Here is a 10,580-nt window from a genome sequence, read left to right as displayed (position 1 = left end):
TAATAATATTAGCAGAATTAATAAAGTTTTAATGAGTCAAAAATTAACCCATACAGGTGGTGAATTTCTCATTTTCCTTACACATAGGTCTAGGCAATTGAGTCCAAGGGGGGGCGCTAGCGGTAAGTTAAGACATAGCGAAAGCCTTCGATCAGGTATGACACAGAGCACTTCTTTCGGAGCTCCCAGCCTATGGGCTCTTCGAGAAATTATGCAATTAGACTTCCAGCTTTCTCGCTGATCGAAGCATCAAGATCGTCATAGACGGAACGCCCACAAGGCTGTATCCAGTACCCAACCCTGTTCCTTTTGCATCTGCTTGTGCTCTATTATATAGAAAAAAACAAAAAAATAGTTTGCATTTATACAGTAAACTTATTTTCGACAAATTCACAAGGATTCGGCCTAAATTCATCTAACTTCACTTCTTTTCTCACATGAAATCAATAAAAAATCGGTAATAAATCTAAAGAATCAGTGCATCTGGCCGTTTACCGCTTTTAAGCAAAAAACTAAAGTGAAATAAACATTACATGATATACTTTAGTTAACGAATAACGAGATAGGTTATCGGACTTTTTTTATTGTCCGTGAACTGATCAAAGTTCTATTCTTATTACTAATATGTTAGTGCCTACAGTAATTAGTTAATGTTTAGATTTTTAAAAATATAATTTTGTATTTCCTTAACCTTCTTATGTTTGTGTTTTGTTTCGGGTATAAATTTTTTTCATTGGTTATGCGTTCTTGTCGATTTAGATACCCTGTCGTATGCTTACTTATATCCGAGAAAATATTTATGCGACCCACATGCTTGCAAATCATATGGAGGTCGAACATTTTTAACTTGTATAAAGATACCTGGTTTCTTATTAATTATTCATGAGAAGGTATTTTGCTTGGAAGTGTCAATTAATCTCTCATTACATTATTAATCTTTTAATTAAATTAAAGACCGTTTTTATTTTATACCAAATTATTTCTACAGGGAACTTGTATATATTATTGTTTTGAATATCCGAATACATTATTTATTTATAAGAAATTCTGGCCCAAAATCGCTATTTGATAATGAAGAACGGATAAACATTAGTGTACATACCTTTATTTATGTTTCCATACTTCTGTTCTTGTAGAAAGATCCGCACTCTAAGCCAAAACAAAAAAAATCTCAAAGAAATAGATAATTCGTTGGTCCAGGAGAGCTTTTATCTCTCTATATCAATATGAATGAATGACATGACTCTTCTTGAACTACTTAAAATACTATTCAAGTGGTGTAGGTACTATTTAAACCAATATATAAGAATCTCTGCTCACTCAGTCTTTCATAAGCGTTACAAATTATCGACACCATCTGCACCCTTTTGATAGCATCCTGCTAGCACATACCTATACCATATTAAATATTTATGTTGTTAACTAAATGTTCCACGCGATCACAGCCGTGGTAATTGAATACCTGTCAAATTGAACATTCGCGCGTGGACCGTTATTTTGTTGCTAAGTCATTTAAAAACTGTGTAATCTCTTCATTCAATTCATGTGCCAATCTCACTTATACAACATATATCAATCTTGAAATTGTAATATAATTAAAAACTCAACAGCTACTATCGAAATCCGTAGTTAAAGAGCAATGTTATGCAAATATTGATAGCCTAAGATACCTGGGTCATATGCTTTTTTATCTCCGACAAAGAAAATAGTGATTGGGCGGCGGCTGTCGTTGCTTGTTTATTGAAATGCAAATATGATAGTGTTTTACGCAGTTTACGTATCAATAACTTGTGTTATAAGAGGATAATGAATGTTATATATCTTACCGGAACTTAATAAAAGCGAATGTTAAGATGTTTTAAGAACTCGGCGTCAGATTTCAATCCTCACATGTTCCGCCACGAAGAATAGTAAATTTTTGGTATTTCCAAAAATGTAGGGCCTATATAAAGATATGTTCTATTCTTATACATTTCCCAAACAGGCGCTTGATTGAAACCCGCAAGGAAAGCGGAGGCGTGGCCGCCCAGGCAAACAAAGTAAAGTAGGTAAAGTAAAAAATCATTTAATAATGTAGGTAACATAATGTACACTTATGACTCGTTAGTAAAGAAATACATATTAATGCTTCTAATTTTACATTTACTGCCAGTTCTCAAGTCAAGGGCGTAGAACGGAAGAGAAGAACTGGCAATAAACTCTCCGCCACTCTTTTTAATCGCCACTTTTTTTACACAACGTTTGTAAGGAGCTGCAACCATTACACCATGTTCCACATGACATATCAAGTAATTAATAATAATAACATAAATTAAAAAAAAACAAAGACTTGTCCTCTATCAGCAGGAAGCATGGTGAAATAGGAGCACGCACTTAAATTCTCGTGGGAACAACACGCAAACACATAGTCGAAATAAGCAACATCACCGCATACACGAATTCAAGTACGACCAGTCACCACAAGCAGCGCCCGTTCACGAGCATGACGCATAGCCAGCCATCGGCCCCCTCGCCATATTTAGGGAGAGAGACAACCCGACGCATGGACTTGGAGCGAAAGCGGAGAGCCGGAAAGACTTGGAGCGAGGTGAAATACGAGGCTCAAGACCGATCGCGATAAAGACTCACTGTGGACGCCCTCTGCCCCATCTAGGTGTTATAGGGCATAAAGTCATTCTTATTAATTAATTCATAGTAATAATGGAAAATATTACTAATTATACAGCCTATAAGCAATGTAAATTTTGAACGTCTGCCCTGCGATTCTGTTACTCACTTTTCGAACTTACACAGCGGTTTTCGCATTGGCGGTCGCTCTCAAATCAGTTGTGAAGCAGTCATTTTATGATTTGGTATTCTGAAAAGGAGCTTGTAGTTTATTGTTTATTAGAATGTCAAATCATAAAATGACTTCTTCACGAGTAATTTGAAAGCGACCGCCGATGCGAAAACCGATGTGTGATTTCGAAAAGTGAGTTACAGAATCGCAGGGCAGTTTTAAATTTGCAATAAAACGATTGTTCGTTTTGACAATTTTCTTCGTAAACAATGGTGTCATAATTAACATTGCATGTATTTTAACAGGGTGTGGTTTTATATATCTTTATCCATTGTACCTACAAGTGTTATGAGTGCATTCTCTATTAATTAATCACTGATAATATAAAAACAAAAAGATGTTATCTGTAGTTAATTGTATTTTAAGACCTATCAATGATTATCATCGTTTCGGTGTTTTCTGTGTTTTTATATATTTTTTATAGCTTCTAAAGGATCAATAAGCCTACGACATCGTTTCATCACAAAAATAGACCGGAAACTATTTCTGTTTTAAATTACTTCCAAAACACAAAGGAGCCACCTTCCCAGCACTTTTTTTACGGACAACGAAAAATTTCTCCACGCATGATGCATTAACAGGTTTTTAATTATAAAAACCTGTTAATGAATACATTTTTTATTTTTATATCAAAAAATGTATTCCAATAATATTAAATCTCTAAACGTTAAAAAGTTCCTTAGGATGTATTTCAATTCATGGTGTATATTACGCAATCATCATCATCATCCGTGGCTATACAGCCTCTAGTGGGCCATAGCCTCAAGTGTAATTCGCCATTGCAATCTATTTCGTGCTTCTTGCGTCCAACTTCGAACATCTCTTGTTTCGAGGCCCTTGACAGCTCTATACATAACATACTCTGGACTGAAATTTGCTAGACAACCCATATGGATTATATTTATAGACATATTAAATTAAATATAAAATACGTTTCATTAAATAAGCATCTCGGTGAAGGTCGTTGTATAGCGGGATCTTAGACCAAATCTAAATGTACCGCTTTCTTTGCAAAAAACGAATTATTTATTATTTATTTTTTTAAATAAATAAGGCTCACAATGGCTTTCGTGTTATAAAATACTTTACAAATCAAACCGTGCCACTTACACTCAAAGAACTTGTTTTTATGTTTAATGTGTTTTAGGGACCCATGATTTTATTTATTTACTATGTTTAAGAAATTCGCGATGATGTGTGAAAACATGAGCTCGACAATGTTGAATATTTGTTAATTAAAGTAATAATTGAAAAATTTAACTCTTATCCCTATCTCTAGAATTCGTTCAGCGATAAAAAGAGATAGTAGATAGATTAATAAGCCTACTTTACTATCACTGTATTATCGTGAAAAAGGAAAAGAATAATAACCAATTTAAAAATAAAAATAAGCATGATATGAATTTGTATAATTATAATACACACAATTTTTATTAACACAGCCATGAATTATTGTCAAATAATATGTTTTAATCCACAAAATTAAATTTATAAAACCTGTACTGGAAATCAGTATTTGACTTCATCGAAATAAATACGGAACCATGTCCTTTCAATCAATTGAGTTTTTTAGAATACGATCCATATCAAGACGTAAGCCTAATAGCTGCTTTTCGAAGTCTCATAAACAAATCGCTAAAAATATTCAAAAAATTCTCAATTGTTGACAGAAAGTCAGATTATGCATATCTAATAGTTCAAACTATTTCTACGTATATTTCATTGAAGCCAAGAAAGCGTTCCCGTTTCGGGCAATCGAAATTTTTGGGTGTCTTAGACCCGTCCTTCCGCCTGTTGTGTTGAAACCTTTTGTACACAATCAGGCTTCAGATATGAGAATCACACCCTTAACTAAGCTGAACGCTGTCCCAAATGTTACTCATAATATCAATATCATAACTAGTAGTAATTACTTATTTATTTCGTAATCCTACAGTGAACAAACATTTTTTTTTTAAAGACAATTCACACCAATTGACCGAGTCCCATGCTGAGCTGGTGAAGCTTGTGTTATGGGTACTAGGCAACGGATATACATACATATTATAGAAATATAGACATATAAATACATATTTTAACACCCAAGACCTAAGCACAACACTAAATGCTCATCACATCGATGTTCGTCTCAGCCGGGGATCGAACCCGGGACCCATGGATTCGCAGTCAGGTTTACTAACCACTAGACCAATGAGTCGTCAATTATATTTAATAACAAATAATTACACTAAAAATAAAGCACAAGATGCAATACATAATATTTACCTACAAAAAGTTTCAAACATTTACAAAAGGCAAAAAAACAATAAAAATTATTATGAATTGAGATGAAACGTCTATAGCTAATACATCCTTAACATATAGCCGCTTACGGTTTTTAAGCGCTGAGTGTATGGAAGAGAAGAGAAATCCCTGTAGTCAGGCTGGAGTAAGTAACTTCGTCCATTCGGTGGTACATTTTGTAGGACTTTATATCTTCCAGTCTAAGTTCTTCTAGTAATATGTTATTGACTCATCTTTCTTATCGCCTTGCAATCCATGGTCCAACCCAAATACGTCGTTTGTTCCTTTTTTATTCTTTGCATTTTTACTCAACCTCAGGGAAATTACTAAAATTGCGCTCATAGCAACGGAAAACGCGGCTAAATTGGTATCCATCTTGATTACCTATGACGTTTCTATGAACTTATGTGTAATATGCAAATAAAGAACAGGATCATGTAGAAAGATCCTAGAATTTGACAGATATTAAATCATATTTCTTTGATAAATATATGATAGTCTAATATCGGCCTTAGACTGGTGGAGGACTCTCCCTGGAAGGAGTACAGCTTTATTTTCCCTCAAGAGGATTATTATGTGCTTAATTTGTATGTTACAATCATGAATGCTAGACATGAATTTTGTTAAAGTACAATTTGATATTTGCGACAAGTTTTTGTATCGACGTGTGTCTATGCGACATATTTTAGACTTAAAAGTAGATGCGAGGTCGATAAACAGAACGTTCGAAAATTTTCAAAACTACTTTCCAAAATATTGCGGTGACCTAGAATTTCGAAATATTTTTTAATATCAAGGCTTAATTTAATAAATGTATCAATACAATCTACTATTTTTGGTATTAATTTTATTGTTTTTTATTATAACACCTCGATAGTTCAATCCGACAGACATTCAGAATGCGTAATAAAGTTTCTCCAACTGCATACTGCACTGCGTATCTCATAAAAAGCAAAGATATAAATATATAATTTATAGATATAGGTATTATCTTATATATAAAATTCTCGTGTCACCATGTTAGTTACCATACTCCTCCGAAACGGCTTGACCGATTTATATCAAATTTTATGTGCATATTCAGTAGGTCTGAGAATCGTCTAACATTTTATTTTTTGGACGAAATTTTAATTTTTTTATAATGTGCCATTAAAAAATCATACAACCCGTATCTTTCACCCCTCTATCACCAACCCCTATTTTCTAGTATTGTAGATAGTTATTTTTATTGAACTAAAAAAATATTTCCTAGAAATAATATTATACATGGCAAAACAACGTTTGCCGGGTCAGCTAGTAATTTATGTGTCTTGACCATCGTCGTTCGGTTGCCTGCCAGTCTTCTATAGATTGCAGACATATTTTATACATTCCAGAGAATGCTCCATGGAACTACACTAGAAGCACGCTGGAGTTTCACCCCTTTGTTGTCGACATCTACAGGTGCCGCACTGCACAATTTGGTTCGTCGTTTCTAATAAAATCAGCAAAAACTTCCACTATTTACATTAACAACTTCCTTCCATCTTCCCTAGACAGTATCATATGGGTTCATTTAGCGGCAGTTAAACAGGCATCTTCTGGACAGGCGAGCCAAATGTCTGTCCAGTTCTGTATAAAAAAATACAATATAATTTATTATATAACAGTATAATGTACATTTAGGCATGTTAATAAAAAATGGCAAACAACTTTCCACCACTCCTATTAATAGCGTTAAGTGGATCTAAAACTAATGTTATCCTAACGTTACGCCTACATTGTTATACTCGTAGAGCGAGAATGTTGTCAGCTATAATATTGCCATTAATTAGTAATTCTAAAGTAAAGGCCTGTATTCACTTTGATTAGTGATTCGTATCTTCAGCAGCCAATTTATTAAAGAGTTGGTGGTTTGCTTGCTTGCGTATGGGTCTTCTATTAATACATTTTCGATTTTTCTTGTTCTTGCAAGTTCAGCTTCCAAAACCTCTTCTTATACTCTTATCTCTTTCGGTACTTCTTCCAATTGCAAGCGCGCTTCTCTATGTTTGTCCAAACTTGCTGATGCACCGACAACTGAATTTACTTAACAGAACCACTAAACAATAATTGAACACTACTTGCACTACACACCTGCACTAATCATCCTCAATTAATCACTTGCACTCGCATAAATCAAAGTGAATACAAGCCTTTACGATCAGTGTAAACGCAGAGGAAACTTCCACTATTTATATACCAGTAATAGGCGTAACAATGATGATAATAACAAAAAAATATAAATCCTCTGTGGGACGCTTACAAATATTCCTAAGAAATTATCTCGCAGTCCGTAGTCACAATAAATTATTAAGTGAATTTTATGTATATACCTTTATAATTGTCCTTTGATTGAACTGGCAAAAGGTGTGCTACACTGTGTGTGCCAGGATTGTAAAAATATTTTAATATTATACTTTTGTTCTTGTTTTTCTAAGAGTAGGTGTGTATATTGTATAGTTTGTAATAAAATAAAAACTTCTCGGATAGGCGGACTGATGAATTACGTAATTACTATTTATTTGTTTAATTATAAATAAATATTGACCAAAACAAAAATCACTTATAACATTGTTCTAAACGTGTATTTTACTATACTGTTAATTAATCAAATGAATTGTATTTTGTTAATAAATGTCTAAAAATGTCTGAACAAAGTATCACAAATAAATGGTTATTTAATATCAAGGCGATTTGACTAACAACTTTTTATACTCGTATCACTAGATATAAACAAAACCCGTTTGGTACTCGATTGCGCAACATTTAGCAAATTGATTTTGAATTCTAAAAAAGATCTCTGATAAATTATTTTTATATTTAATTAAATATATTTTTTATTAGTTTTTTTTGTCTTTCGTCTATTTCATTTAATTTACTTGCTATGTAAATAGCAGAGATTCACTCATAAAAACAACCACGTTAAATACAGTTATTGTATAAAAATGCTAAACGTTCTGATGAGTAGATATATAGCTAAGAATCAACTATGCGATGCCGATATCCCATCTCAATTCCAACAAAATATACTCTATTAAAAAAAATCAACTTTTTGTTCCTCCCATACAAAAAAAATGTAAGGACCTAATATAAACGTGTGTGAACTAATAGAGAGAATTGTTTTAGACATTGAAAGGCCGGCAACGCACTAGCGAGCCCTCTGGCATTGGGAGTTTCCATGGGCGGCGGTATCACTTAACATCAGGTGAGCCTCCTGCCCGTTTGCACATAAATAATATCCGTTGAATAAAACTTCATTAGCAACAGTATTAATAATTGATATGTGTTTTTATTCATAACAAGATTGTTGTTAGGGAAAATGATTTATGTTCGATATTTTTATATAATTATACATGCTCGTAAACAATAATCTACATAATTGTATACTTAGGTATTGTATTTCATATAACTTTTATGTAACAATGCTACTAGAAAAATCCTTTTTCTTTAACAAGAATATTTTTACGTCTAGAATGCATAGTTTAATGTATGACGGAAATTTTTCTTTCCACCTTTTAAATTTTTGTCTATATCTATCTATATGCGGCTGATATAGTGTTTATAAGAGAAGTATATTTGTATAATATTAATAAGACTATTTGTTATCTAAACCACAACTGAACATGAAATAATAACAGTGTTTTAAAAACATTAATGTTTTAATTTGATCTCTGTACTCTTAAATTTTAGCAGCATCTCCTCGCTGAATGTCGATGCCATGACAGGGTCATGCAGGCTGATTGCCATTTCCCAAGAGGGGCTACTCCAACGGGAACCAAACCGATGTTGTAGAAATCTTCGCATATGTTTGCTTTATATTTTCTGTCTGATTAAGTATTTACATAACGTACTTAAGAATGTATCTAAAGCATCGTTGGCCTTGAGATGCCGCTTTATAAGGCTTTATACACCACATATCAATCTGATGAATAAAAATGTAAGAAATTAGCATCGCTATGCAGTTACTGTAGAATTAACAACATGGACATGGTTAATTGATAATAAAAATTAATTACTAGCTTAATGGTTAAGAATTTACTGGATTCGAAGCCGGAGTATAAAAGTCTAGAAGAAAATATAAATTTGATATTTAATTAAAACCCTGTGTATACAGAGTAATTAACCTGATTTATGAATTTATTTTACCATAGGATAGTTTATTTTAAAGTATTATTTTAAACATTTTTTATTAGAATTTATCATACTGAGATCAAATTCAGAGTGTTAAGTCTTAATTTGGAAGAAATAAACACTTGCGCCAATGAACCAAACGATCAACAAACAATTATTGTTTCGTATTAAACCTAGTACTTTGGAATTACTATAACTTAACTAAGTAAGCTAAAAATAGTCAAATCAGCCAGTTTGACGTTTAAGTAAAAATAAAAATAAGTCAGTGTCGCTACAACGTCTTTAGGTCTTGGCGTCAGTTATCTGAATCTGTTTCATGATCATTTTTAAATCTAATAGGCAAGTAGGTGATCAGCCTCCAGTTTCTGACACACGCCGTCGACTTTTTGGGTCTTGCATGTCGGTTTCCTCACGATGTTTTCCTTCACCGTTCGAGCAAATTTATTATTAAATATATTCATTTAACATGCGCACACAGAAAGAAAGTCCATTAGTGCACAGCCGGGGATCGAACCTACGACCTCAGGTATGAGAGTCGACGCTGAAGCCATTAGGCCTTCACTGCTCTAACTTGACGTTTAAGTACTAAACCTTATACGTACTAACCTTAAATGTCTTATTAGAATAATTTGCCTATTGAACTTCAAAGGCACTAGTACAGTAACATATTTAAAGTGAACTATACAGGGTGGCCAAAAAGTCGTGGATCAAACGCAAATAGGGGATAGATGAGGTCATCAGCTGCAAAAAATTGTTCTACGGGACGTCTCTAAGCTCAACCCCTGCAGAGTTATAATTTATTTTGCGTTTTATAAGAAAATTGCCTGTTTTTTACTAACTCTTATTAAAATTCGAAAAAATCTACATCCTGTATCTTTTTCATAATATCTACTAGATTGGTACTGATTAGTTCTTGCGTTACACATACTATTTATAGTTGTTTATTGAGTGTATTGAAGATAATATTAAGTTATACGATATAAATTTTTTTCAAATCAAAACTTTTTGTTTACTTCGGACCCCACTGTGAAAAAAAATTACTTTACCGAAAAGTGACCCTGTATTACAAGTTTTGGCGCATTTAATAGGGATTCTGAACAGGTATTACACATGGCCATGAGTCGGTCTTATATCTTTCTATGTATATAACGCCAACGTTATGCCAAAAGGTATAGTAGCATATTATGCTGTAAATTATGATGATAGTTATGATGATAGCGTGAGTTCAACAGAGAGTTTTGGCATTCAAAAGTGATCGTAATAACGTTGATAAACAATGGTACAAAAAATCTCAACAATATCTAAG

This window comes from Pieris napi, chromosome 12, assembly GCF_905475465.1.
Source record: "Pieris napi chromosome 12, ilPieNapi1.2, whole genome shotgun sequence".
Classification (NCBI taxonomy): domain Eukaryota; kingdom Metazoa; phylum Arthropoda; class Insecta; order Lepidoptera; family Pieridae; genus Pieris; species Pieris napi.
The sequence above is the reverse complement of the archived record's forward strand: the minus strand, read 5'-3'. Positions refer to the sequence as shown.